Source organism: Hermetia illucens, chromosome 1, assembly GCF_905115235.1.
Source record: "Hermetia illucens chromosome 1, iHerIll2.2.curated.20191125, whole genome shotgun sequence".
Taxonomy (NCBI): Eukaryota; Metazoa; Arthropoda; class Insecta; order Diptera; family Stratiomyidae; genus Hermetia; species Hermetia illucens.
Window position 1 is genome coordinate 62,181,584 of NC_051849.1, and position 14,223 is coordinate 62,195,806.

At 38.6% G+C, this 14,223-nt stretch overlaps 1 protein-coding gene across 1 annotated transcript in view; it reads left to right on the forward strand.

Annotated features, from left to right (window-relative positions):
* Positions 1 to 271: 271 nt before the first annotated feature.
* The window catches only part of LOC119646811 (serine proteinase stubble), an 83,214-nt gene continuing 69,262 nt past the window's right edge, over positions 272 to 14,223 (forward strand). Inside the window, exon 1 of the mRNA XM_038047412.1 lies at positions 272 to 1,288. The gene's annotated coding sequence lies outside the window, so the exon portion shown is untranslated. The remainder of the gene's footprint in view (positions 1,289 to 14,223) is intronic.

Genomic DNA, 14,223 nt, shown 5'->3' on the forward strand with positions numbered 1-14,223 from the left:
CTACATGAAACACCACAACTTCTTCTTCAGCTGCATCGGATCAAACCCAACTAACTTTCTCATAAGAATGACCTGAGCTATTCCACTTATGTGTGAGTTAGTGCTTAGCGTTTGGCAAATGCACAGGTACAGGTTGTTTAAAGAGAAACACAGAGATATTGAAGCATATGTGCGATTGTTAATACCTGGTTAATGCCAGGCGCGATGGTGATGGCTATTAAACCACGAACTGCTGAGAATCAACGCTGAAGAACTGTTGCGTTCAGTTGCTTGTGAACATCTTCAGTGTCAAGGTCTTAAGATCAGTTGCAAAGACCTATGGTTGAAGATCGAGTGGAGTGCTTTGTGCCGATTCCGAGGTTCAAAAGCAACTGGACATTGTTGGATTTAACTCCCATTCAATAAATAAGTTCCATTACACCTTCTGTGAAAAAGAATGATCTTGGAACTTCTGAAACAAATTCGTCAATGGTAGTCAAGATCCAAATATCAGTTTTCATCTAAATGTTACAACTACCGGTTGGAAAAGTGAAGTGAATGTGCAAAGCGCTAGTGCTCAGTTAAACAGCTTTGAATTAGTGGAAGTTTGTGTATGCGATCGAACTTATTATTGCTGAAACCATGTGTGGACGCGACCTTAATGAGAACCGTTAGAAGAGTCTTGGTAGACTGTTCATTCCAGCTAAGCCGCGTACTGTCGCTGTACAATAAACAAGAAAGTTAAATTTTTTTTCGGAACCGTTAAACAAAAAAGTGGTCAGCAATCGCACTAGTAAGAAACCAAACGAGAAGAAGAAATCAAGAAAGGAGTTCTCGACCACTTAGCGCTTTCACGAAAAAAATAGCAGAAGTGCACTTTAGCGCTGAGTTAATTATTGCATCGAAGCACTCGCGTAAACTGGATTATAATAGTCCAACATTAAAGATATGACCTAGAATCAGCTTTTAGTGGCTTTTCCCTGCAGCAGTTTCGCGCACCTCTTTAAACATTCTTCTTCCAACTTGGCCGTTCTGGGATTCGGCACGCTAAGAACGCATTCGCCAACGGTCAACAGTGCATTCGCACGTATATAGCTGCGTTTTTAACTACAAGCAGATTTTCGCGAATATCTTGCCAAGAACTTGCCGTTGCATTTTGCAACGTTGGCTGAGATTTTTTCTTAGCTCCGATCATAGCATCTTCTTGAAGATAGTGGACCTTCCATCGGGTTTACGATCTTTGGTTTCCGTTGGCAGTGATTTTCTGCAGTTTTACATATTTTGCAGATCTACATATTTATGCTCAAAGGTAAGTGCAACTGTTGTAAGCTTGAACTGCTATTAATGTATAAAAGTGACATCTTCCATTTCCACTTTAATATATTTTATATTTCTAGTTAGTTTTAAGAACAGTCACATCGTAAAATCGTCAAATATTCAGTTTCGAAGTTATATCAGGAGCTCACTGCAGCTTTGTAGGTGTGATGAGTTGTGCTTCAGTAAATACAGTAGAAAAGTGGAAAGTTATATATCCGGTGCGAATACAATTTCGTTTTGACCCTAATTCTTGCTACAATTTCCTCAATATTCCCCGTTTTGGGACTTAAATTCGTATCTGAATCACTTCTGAGAATTTTCAAATAGTTTTGGTGCACTTGGAGCAGTTTTGCTTATAAATTGAAGTCTTGCACGGTTGCATATGTAATGTGTGCTAAAGATCACTTACAGTATTATAAAGTTATGTTACTGATTGGAATAGAAATAAGATGCTGAAGGTTTAGTTATGATTTAAAAATGTTAAGATATCTAAACAGATTTTCCATTTTCTCTAATCATGAGCAAAAAATTGACTCCAGTTCAAGTTCAGTTCTATTATAGGAAGACTATAGTTAAAAATGAATTGGTAGAAAGACTACTATGTTTTTTCATTTCAGATTTTAATTCGAGTTTTGTGTTTATTTCGAAAAATTTATGCATCCCCATGAATTTTTCACAAGTAGATATGATTGAAATGTCTTCGCATCATCAGCGCCTCTCGCACGCTTTCACCCTACATAATCTACAGCGACTTGCTTGCATCTGTGTATCTGCTTCATTTGTGCAAAGACTTAGATTCTTATTTTCAAGTATCGTCGAAGTGCCTGATAAAATTCCAGCTAGTTCCACACTCAGCTACGAAAAATGTAATTAGAGGTGCATATTGGTAATATTTCGCTAGAATTCTTCGTTGTGTTACCCCCTAATAATGAGGTGCAGTTCCATCGTCTTCTTGGTTTCCTTGCCAGTCTGTTAACTTCGATTTTCCCTTTGGATACCTTTTTAAGTATTTTAGTGTCGCCATTCATTAAACCTCAGCCCATTGGAGCTTTCGGAGCATCATCAGCTTAGAGACTTTCGGGTCGCTATGTCGTGCCTGATTTGCCACCCCTCATCCTCTCGAACTGCTACAAAGGTTTTTCTTAACACCATCATTTCAAAAGCTTTTATCAATTTTCAGTCTGAGTTAAAGTCTAAGCAGTTAAGCTACTTAACGAGAATAAATTTTTGTGGCAGGTAGGATAATCAAGAACTCCGTTGAAAACGTCCGCACCATGGAGCCTGAGTCTGAACTAGACTATCTGAGATCTGAGGACCTCTAGGGACGGTGTGAGGGTTTTAGGTACAATAAACCAACATCATCAACGGCGCAACAACCGGTATCTGGTCTAGGCCGACCTTAATAGGGAACTCCAGAAACCCCGGTTTTGCCCCGATTCGATGTCCGTAAAAGATATCTGGCGTCCTAACCTACGCCATCGCTCCATCTCAGGCAGTGTTTGCCACGTTTTCTTTTCCTACCAAAGTATTGCATAGATATGCAATAACTATAGCTGATATGGAAACTAAAATCACCGTTCCGAGATGCCAAATTTCTGTAACTTTTCAAGCCTCATAGTTAACCTTCTTCTCCTTGAACTTTCGCTTAATGTTGCTATTATGGTGGATAAATCGGGTACGCTTCCAAGCTCAGCTGAGGCCTGTATGCAAGATATCGGTGAATCGCAATGGATACAACATTATTCTGATGCAAAGAGCTTCCCAGCAAAAAGCTATTGACAAATGGAGATCGACGAATGACCCCCAGAAGCGATTCATGTGCATTATCGTGGACTTCCATTGATCGATCCGCTCCTGCTCCAATTTTATTCCACTCAGAGTATTAAAAGATTGATCCTTCAAGTTAAGTGGTGTCAGCCCGCAATCTGCTTTAGCCACATATAAGCGATTCATTTGCTCCTTCTGTAAAATTAAGCGTGTAGCGGCTCGGCTGAATGGTGATATTTTATTGTAACGTCAACCGCGTACTTAGCTCCGATGTCAAGGGGCCAGCTAATCTGTTCCTCGACAGGATTTGGGTGATTCATTCGGAATTTGTATGTAGTGGCCCATAGTTCCCGCTGGACGTTTCCGAAATCGGTTTTCGTCTACGATAATATTCCGAATGCCTATCCATAGGAATTTTGACAGCAAAGCAGAGTTTGTAAGTACTAGTAGAAATGTGTCTCGGCTATAGCTTGAATGTGGAGGTTGCCACTGTTATGTCGGGCATGCAGCACATGATGACCTTTGCAAATAGGTTGGATTCGATAGTTGTCTAAAGACAATTCCACCGCAATGATAGGTTATTATTGTGCTTTTGCGTCCTTACGTAAATTATACCCACGCGTGGCACTCGTGTTGACTTTAGCAGCAGCGTAAATTTTTTTTAAACATGGATTTTTCTGAATGCGTATTCAAAGTTCAAGGTTATAGCCTCCCTATTTCTTGGTAAAAGCCAATCAGTCAGACGAATATTTGGTAGTTTTCGGCATTGAACTCCTTGCGTTTCTCGAGTACTTGTTTCATGATGTACACCTGATCTATTGTTGAGTACACTGCAGAAGCCGTCATGCTACTCTCCAATAACTTTTTCGGCATTGGGTTTCAGGGTTCCTTCCAGAATTTTGATGAGCACTTTGTGAGCAGAACAGGGCATAGAGATGACCCTATAATTATCGCATGTCAACTTGTCACCTTTTTTGTAGATTGGATAGATGGTGCTTTTATACCTTTCTACTGGGATTTCCTTCTATCTAGGAAGCCTTTGTCACGTATTTGTTGTTGCTATCCAATGAATCTGCGGGAGTATCATCGATTCAGCACTTTGTTTGCTTTCAGACTCTTTGCCGCAGCATAAACTTCCTATATGGATGGCCGGCCAGCTTCAGTATTAGTGTCTTCTGTTTGCGGAACTAACTCATTGGTTTTGCGCCAATCTGCTTTTTCCCTTGGGATAATATGCTACGTTGTAGCGATCGTCAAGCTGCATTAAGGGTGTTGAGTCTTTTGACTACTTCGAAAATCGTTCAGCAATGCAGAAATCAATTGAACTCTATTTCTAGATTCAATACAATGGAACTACTCAGGGTACCTAGTCACTGTGATGTAGAGAGAAACGATATCTCGTATGCTTTAGCAAAAGAGGGTTCAATTTCCCCCATGCTCGAACCGGAACCAGCAATTGGGTTCATGCTGCTGTCGAAAATTGGGAACACAATTTGGGAACATAATTTTCCTGTCAGAACCAAACAAACATACTACACAGTTTATCCTGTTGAAAAACAGAAACACTTGCAGAAGTGTATTGGGGGCATTCTTACTGGCCATAATTTACGTGGTGGGAATATGTTCAGAATAAGAATTCTCCAAGATTATATGTGTTTATTTTGCAATGAAGAAGCGAGATCTAACAACATTTTCTATACCCCACCTATGGATGCATCAAACATCAGATGTTTGGTGCTGATGTGCTGAACATCCCATCCATTAACGAAAATACTACGATACATAAACGAGTTCGGGACATACCGTTAATCGGGGGAATCGGGCAGAGTGTATCACTAGGGTTAGCACTTAGCTTAGCCTCTCTCCCACCTCATACACATACACCCCGGTAATTGTAGCATGTCATTTTTTCGGTAATGGGACAAATGTTGCTTGCGGAATTTTATCTTCTTTCATATTCGCTGGATAAGTATGCGGATAGTATTTTTCAAACAATTATTGTTTCCATCGATTCTCGACGCTCAATTGCTTCCAGACCCTGTATCACTGCATCACCATTTTACAGGGTCGATAGGTGGATTGCCAACTAACCTGTTGACACAGTATCGGTGGAGATCGGCAAAATACAACATAGTTCGTTCACTTGTTCTTTTGTGATTAATCAATTGCCAGCTTTATACTTAGATATATTTATTTTTGGTTGGAACCCAATATTTATCACTGTTTTGTGATTTTGTCCTGTTTTACTCGCTGCAAATTTTATCAGTAATGCTGTTAACGCCATCTAGAAGGCATCCCAAAGAGTGAGGGATCGAGATCGCCTACTACTTAGCTGCAATTGCTTGTATAAAGCTCACTAAATTTATTTCCTATTCTACCGGATCAGGCTTTTTTGTGGCTATTTTTGGTTCGTTATCATTAACAACCTTACTTCGATTTTTATTAGGGGATTTTCGTGAAGTTGTCCTTCTAGACATGGGGAAGAGAGATCGTATTAGACGCTGATTCAAAAACAAAAACTACTTCTCAATATACACAACTCCCTACCTATTTCTTCAAAATTAGCTATGTGAAATACGACCTTTTGTCTTGTTTTCGGAATCTCTTTTGGAGCTACATTGGTTTCAATTCAACAGCTCGAATGTTAGCATTGTACCTTTTTAAAGTGCACCGATTTAAAGATTTTCGATTATTTCTATTCAGAATTTCCTTTAAGTTTTTATTCGTCCGCCAATCTCGGCCAGTGGAAAAGCATGTGCTCCGGGTCAACCGGGACTGCATTGCAGTTTGGATAATTGATGAAATTTCCACATTAAATGAAAAATAAAGGAGATACTCATGGTATCCTCCATGCTCCGTGAGAAATTGAATTAGATTATTTTCAATCCCCCTGTGTTTCTTTTCGAACCACTCCCCGATGACAGTGATCAACCTTCGTATCCGCCGAGTCTTTTCTGTGCATCCTTCGTTCGCGATAATGGAGATGCGGACTTCACATTGCTACGCTTCATTATTTGAAATGGTGTTGAGGTCACTTATTGCTGTCTTTCTATGGACCGTTCGGATAAAATTCGGCTCAGTAGGTTGCGGTAAGGGGTTACTGAATCTGTATGGGTGAGGATGATCAAGCCCGAAAAGTATATAAGGGTAATATCAAGGAAAACATGGTTGACCTAGGCCAGGACGCTCAACAGGATATTGAATTGGTGGACCTCGGCGCAAAACCGGAATATCTGGAGTTCCTTATTAAGGCAGGCGTAGGCCAGATACCGCTTATATCACTGTTAACGATGATGACGTTTTCCGAATCATCTTCCGCTTAGAACCGAATAATAAATTTTTACAAATGCAGAATCGTGTCTGGAAGCGGCTGCAACACTGTAGACAAACGCTATGCCAAAATAGCAAAATTTTTTTTCAATTCTCCTGACTCCTTAAGGTTTTACAGGCGGCTATCGCCACGTGCTGTATAAGAAAGGAGTTTTTCCAGAGTTTTATAATCTTGCCTCGCGTTTAGCAAGAATACTCTGTCTGTAATTAGGGAATTTACATTCTAAGTTGAGAAAACTGGTAGCTTATCCGTGATATGGGGTACTTTGCAATAATGGTTTCTCTGATTAATGTTAATACATATATGCAGGTCGCACACACAAAAGATATTAACGAGCACTTGGCGGTTGCTTCACTAGGCCAAAATCTAAGATGAAATATACATATATACCTATAACCGTCTGGTTGACGCTTTATAACAACGTCTTCAATAATAAATGTAAAGTCAATTACTTAGCCGTGAACACTACTTCGAAAAAATAAATTCAATTTTCATTGGACAGACCCTTAATATGCCGGAAATCAAATATAAATATAATCTTGTTCTCACCTACAGTTTCCCGAGTACTTTACTTTAGTTCTAATTATGCATGAATTACCAAAAGAAGACGCCCCGGGGGATCTTATCAAGGCGAAATTACAATTCATCAAGTGAAGATCATCTTGACAGATTGGCGTTAGGAAGTATAATAGATATCACAGATGATGAACATTTAATTTTTTTTAATTTAAGTGGGATCTACCATAGTTCTTAGAAAGCCAGACTTGATTCAGAAAAAAAGAACAATAAGCCATTGATATAATCTGCGCATTATTTTCATCCATCCCTCTTAATTAGCATAAATGATTGTTGGGTTATTATTCTTAGTAACGTATACATACTACCACCCATAGGACATCTGAGCTATGATTACTTCTTCCCATAAAGAAATATTCCCATTCGCATTCCTTTGATTAAATGAATATTTTTTTACTGATTTAGACAACAAAAAACTGGATCAAGAGACTCCTTCATTGCTTATATTTAAATTGTTTGGGGGCATCATTCGGATTATCTCAGCAAAACCGGTTAAATGATTAGAATACGCAACAATAAAATTTACATTAACATAATCATGTTACGCAAAGTAGGACAAACTTAATATTATAACTAGATGAGTCAAACTCATGTAGGAATAAATACATACATTATTTCTAGTTTAGACTATTTGTGCTTGGCTTCTTTTAAATTTGGAGGATCGTCAGATTAGTCCACATTCCCATATACATATGACAATATAAAGCTTCAAAAATTGCTGCCGGTAGCGTCCAGGACAGAGGCAACTCTCCAGACGCTGGCTTATCTCTGTCCTATGGATAGTTAGACCGAAAGCGGTTACAGGTTTTTGCTCCATTTCTATGGATTCATAAACATAACGAGGACACCACCAGGTTTCCGCCTTAACAGGTCTGAGCGTAGACAATTATTAGGTCGTAGGGAATGGTTAGATGAAGCAACATCTGAAGAGTTTCTTGTACTGGATGATAACCTCGGCTATATTTAAATTTAAAACTGTTCTGGTTACAAACGAGTGATCCACGCATTAAAGTGAAGAATGCAGCTGCTTTCAAATTGATGCAGCCCGCCATTGTCCGCCGAATCGACTAACCCAGACCCTAAAATAAATGCAATTATATAAAGTACGCTCACTGGAAAGTCTTCATTTAGATCCTACAACATCAAATGGTTTCTTCTGTCCTCGATTTATATAAATTTCTTTTGCTATATGCTGGCCTGAAGAGAGAGAAGGAAAAGGGGGATTCCCCCGTTCCCGGAGTTTTTTCGGGGGCCTGCAATTAAAATTTACATTAAAAAGGGGATGAGAGAGAACCCACATAATTTTCACCCCAGAAAAGTATAATTTTTACCGCCGGCATCATTTTTCTCATAATGATTACCTCCGGCGTATACTTTTTTCTATAGTCTTCGAGGGGATCGACTGCCCTTCTCTCGAAATCAAGGACTGTATCTTATTTGGAAAGTTGCTGTCAAGAATATTACTGCATTCATTGCTACCATTAAATAAAGTAAATTCCGTCCTAACTGAAGCACTTAACGATGGAATTGAGGAATTGTTTACTATGTTTTAAAGTTCTAAAGACATTATAAAGTAAAACCCTTAGCTCCTCCATATACAGAGCTCGACCTATACCGACATGGGGATTTCACCATTATGTTTCTAATAAATGCGTGGTAATGGTAGCACTGTAATAATAGTTAGTTTACTGTAAACGTGTTTCGTCGATTATTTTTTCATTTACACTTTTTTACAGAATTCGTTGAATCCTTAAGTTTCTGCTTTTCGTTTGACGATGTGTTTTCGTTTAAGGATTGAGGAATCCTAAGTCCCCATCCAGTGATATCGGATCAGGCCGCGATGATTTAGCAAACAAATGATCAAAACGTGAGAGGAGAACACGGTTTATGATTTCGTACCAGGTTAGAGGTAACTCTTCAGATAGTAGCATCTGAATGAGGGGTCCTAAATCCTTAATCCAAAATTTTATGTCCGACAGAGCTTTGGTCTGAAGTGTGGGCGGATTTATGATTACTATAATTGGCAATCACATTTTTTCTTTGCGAATTATATAACGGAGCGAACAGTTTCAGTAACCCTGCTCCCAGGCAAGGTAGCGAGGTAGCATCTGATTAACTGTCTCTGTTCTGGTACGAAAACGTAAACCGTGTTCTCGAGCTAATTATTGGTATTCTCACGTCTCTGCGTGAGTCATTCCCTAATGTTAGGAATGAGCTGCATGTCTAATTGGCTAATTAGCTTTAGAAGTCAGCAACAGCTATTCGCTTTTACACTATGCTGAGAATATAATCATTAGACCCCTTGCCCACCGCAGAGTTGGGGAAAGAGGCGGCAACAATTTCTTTGAAAAAGCCTGGACGAATCACCTATGGTGATTCCTGTGATAATTTGCTTTTCATTCGATCCTGTACACCACACTTCAAGGGTTCAGCCGGCTTTCTCATATTGCTATTTGGAGAAAATTTTTCTACTTCTTCGAATGATCTTTTTTAGCTTGCCCCGTCTGTATGATTGCTATTCATTGTTCATATTCGGTTTCCTTCTGACTTTCTGGTACAGTTTCCTAGCCTGCAGCAAAGTAATTGTATTGAGAGAGCCGTCGCCCTCTAGGCTTAGTGATATAGTATGCTTACATGATCCATCGACGATCTAGATGGATCCTTTGATCATGCCATAGTTTACCATGATATGTACACCGATCCTAAGTGACGTCGAAAATACATCCTGGAAAATACGATATCTATTTTAGGCAAATTTAAGATATTGGATATTGAAACATTGGAAAGCTATCAGCTATCCTTAAGTAGAATCAAGGTCGATTAGGGAATGAATTACATTAAAATTGAATGTAAAACTTGATAGTTTGAGTCAGTAAGCAAATCCTTCAAACCGGCATCAATTCAGAATAAATGCTGTTTATAAAAAATGAATCTGGAATGTAGACGGGCACAGCTATTTATCTCTTTCGGCCTTGCTTCTGAAGCAACGGTTAGATTTCTTCAGCATTCCAGTGATTATTAGTTCGAAATTAACAATTTTTTAAAATTTTAGACGTACACGAGTTGTATGGTCACTAGATATTGGACGTTGCTTGTAGGAAACTTTTGAACCGTTGAGGAAGTACCCCATGGCATTCAAAAATTTGTTGGTGATGGCAATACAATAGCTTGGAATTGGTTACTGCCGTTCTCAAAGGCCAGTAAAATATTCGCATGTACCAGTTAGCGGAACAATGATTGACATTCCATTAGCAAGTCAGAAAGATCAACTATTCCCATGAGCTTATGCATTCTGTTAAAATAGTTGGTCTCGCGACGCAATTAACTGTTTTCCCTTTGTGCTCCAACGCCGGCATGTCCCAATTGACTCATCTCCAACAAAGATCAAATACAACTGCACCGCTTTATTGTCCAACCAACGAACGGCAACAATTCGCACTTCATATCCTGAGATCCTCTGGCAAACTCTGACAGAGCCGATGCAAAATATATAAGAAGACTGGCCGAGGTGAATCAATTATCGAAATAGGGCTTGTCGTTTTTAAATTTCGGGGCCGAAGAGGCCAAATTTGAGATGATGCCCATATGAGGGGATCGCAAGTACATATTAGGGACAAGTCCCATCACCAACATTGAGAGCAAAGTCATAAATAATTCTCGATGACCTTTCTCGCATAACCATTTTTATTCCTCATTTATGGGGCTTGGCGGGATTAAATAGCTTCAATGCAGACCTTTCTGCAAATGTAGGGGTTAATATAGAACATCTCCATCATTATCAACGGCGCAACAATTGGTATCCGGTTTAGGCCTGCATTAATAAAGAACTCCAAACCCAAGGAACCCAAATCTCCGAGGAATATATGAGGACTGGAAAGATCATTGTCTTGTACAGTAAGAGCTTGACCCTATGGTGAGACGTTTCGAGTGGAACAGCTTTTGTAAGCTCAAATATACTCTGTTGCCTGCCAACAACTGTGCGCGGATTCCATCGTCGTTGCTGTTATCATTTGTGATTTTCGACCCTAGCTAGGAGAAATTATCAACGGTCTCAAAGTAGTATTCTTCTATCCTTATTCTTCCCGTTTGACCACTGCGGTCTGGTGTTGTTGATTGGTTGATTTTTGGTCCTGACGTTGTCACCATATATTTTGTCTTGGAGGCTCTGTCGAACCCAGTCTTCATCCATTTTTTCCATTTTTCATCCAACATAATAAGCTATTTAAATTTGAAGAAGTTAATTTGGGAAAAAAGCAGAGTGAGTCTGGTTAATAAGAGTGGACAATGGAGGGGTCTCTTTAGACAGTTTGTTCGGGAATCCTATCTTTATTGTCGTCAGCTAACCAGCACATATTGGATGTTATGTTGATTTTTGTTTGTACTTCGTCTTTACTTGATCAATATCCAACCCAAAATCTAGCACCGCTTTTTAGTTTTTTAGATGTGGATGAAGGCTTCCCATTATTTCGGCATTATTAGTGCAGCTGCGTAATCGGGTGGGCTAGCCTAGCAAGATAACGGGAAATATTTTATCGATATGTTCGTATGGTTTAGTGATCAGAGGACAAGACTGTTGCGGAGGAAGGGCACGCTTCAAATCTTGCTCTTTGCAGGGGATTTGTACCGTGACTGGAAGATGGCTACCAGCAGACTCAGCTGCTATGAATGAATACCTGAGTCAAATTAGAGTAATAATCATATCCTTAACGACAAGAAACTTCGAGCTTGAAGAGATTTAACTAAAATACACTCTATTCTGAATACCCGGCTTCTTATTTTGATTATTTATTTTATTGAAGCACTACAGGGTTGCGTAGTGTATCGACTTTCATATCACTTATGTTGATACCTACTTCTATATTCCAATAATCAAGGGCGTTGAAAAAATGAACTCACGGAAAACCTCAACTTCAGCTCATAAACAACTCGGGAAACCGCAAGCTGGACGCTTCAGATATGAAAGGTTTTGTGTATTTCTTATCAGCCTATATCACTGCACTTCGTGGTGCTAGGATAAACTTAAGGGGGTTTCCAGCCAATTATCAAAAGTTATAGTAATATAATATTATTAGCTTTACTTGAACAGATACCGGTATGGAAGGTATTTCGGAGCCCAGGCACCATATAGTGGCAGCCTCCTGATTTTTTTTCTGCTTTGAAAAGTGCTAACCAAGACCTTTATTCGATACCCCACATGACTATATTTGATGAAAAAAAATTTACACCCCCTTAAATTCAACGTAAAAGGATGTAACTCAATGTATGTGTGAGCGTTCGCAGTTGCCACCTTTGTACCAAATTTGGTGTCAATCGCTATAACCGTCTCCGAGAAAAATGCATGTGACGGACAGACAGACAATAAACCAAGTTTAATAAGGTTTTGTGCTTACAAAAAACCTTAAAAACAGTAGTCCTTTTGTTGAAAAAATTGCAAACAAATTAAATGGTCGGAATTTTTAATTATTTTATCTACTCAATAAAAACCTTTGGAATTCGCTACTATGGATATACAACAACTCTCTAATCAAAGTGAAAAATAGGGGAAGTACCCACAATTCAATTGCAGATTGCACATGATCTTCGCAAGCAAAATATCAATCCATCCATACATTCTCTAGTGAATTAATAAACTCCACCTATGTATATTTTTCAATTTTTTATTTTTAATTAAAAGTTAACTGGCCTCAGTCGCGGTACATTCTCATTGAGCATGAAAATTTTTGTGATTTTCTAAACCTAGCGTGATTTTCCAATATTAATATCATAACAGAAACAAACTATTGATGGTTTATTTCATTTTCTCATTCCTGAAATTATCAAATCATCTGCATCACTTCAATATCAATGAGTTTTGCGGTACCGTCTGTGTTTTAGATTCATTTTAACTATCCATATTTCGCTCAACAGATTTTCATTCGCTACCTATAAACAGTTTATTGGTGCAGATATTCAGAATGTATGCACAATAACTTTGGAGATCTGTTCTGATATGCTACATACATATATAAATTTCTCACGGACATTGCTGTAGGCAAAATATAGAGCTGTAATGCAATCTTTTTATAAATGTTTTTTGTGTGTTATTTACAATGATAATAAACTTAGTAACCAAGCAGAACAACAGTTCAAGAAAATGTCTTGACCTAACTGCACGTTTTTTGTGGTGAGACGTTATATTATGAGTGGCATCATGGGTTGAATGTGCGCTGGAATTCGGCTAAAATTGTAGAAAAATAGTGGAATATAATAGAATTGTATTCCTTTTATTTAGTATCATGATCGCGTTTGTGACATATGTACCTATGTAACATATTTATTATTATATTATTTATTGACGTTACCAAAAGCACTAACTGATTGCAACAAACAGCGATTAGCTGAAGTCAATCTTCTAAAATTTTGAGTATTATTGAAGGGTCTTTTAGGAGAATTTAATTTAATACAAAAGCGAAGATATGTTCAAAAATTGAAAGTATTATACTTTAGACCTGATTTTGTAAAACCTCTCTAAGCTTGCAATCAAATTCAAACTTGATTGCTTCTGAATTCTCTCTATGTATGAATAAAACAATAAAGATAGAAAACTACTACTTTTTTAGGACCGTTAAAAATTTCTCAAAAACCACAACTAATAACAGGTACGACGATGCAGCTTACAAAAACTGTTCCGCTCGAAACGTCTCACCATAGGGTCAAAGTTCTTACTGTAACAAAACTATGATCTTGCCAGTCCTTATGTATTCCTCGGAAACCTGGGTTCTTAGCAAAAAAATTGCGAACTCTTGGTCGCGATTGAGTGAAGAATCCCCCGAAGAATTTTTGGTCCCTTAGATGAGGATGCTTGATTCCGAAATCTAAATAATGATGAACTTTACGAGCGATACCTCGACTGTCTTGTTGTGGATAAAATCTAACTCAACAGGTTGCGGTGGGTGGGTCACCTAATTCATATGGATGAGGATGATCCAGCCCGGAAAGCCTATAAGGGCAATATCTACGGTAGAAAAAGAAGATTTCGCAGAACCTGCTTGAGATGAAAAGATAGCGTAGCTTAGGACGCCAGACTGCTTTAGGGATCCCGAATTGGTCTTTAAATTTCTTTACTAAGGCAGTTCGGATACCGGGTGCATTGATGACGATTGATCAAATTAATCTTACTCAACCTCATTCAATAAAGCGGAAGATTTCACTGTCATGGGTGGTATTCTGCCAGAAAATCTTTTTGGCTTCAAATGATGTCAGACCCGCCCTGG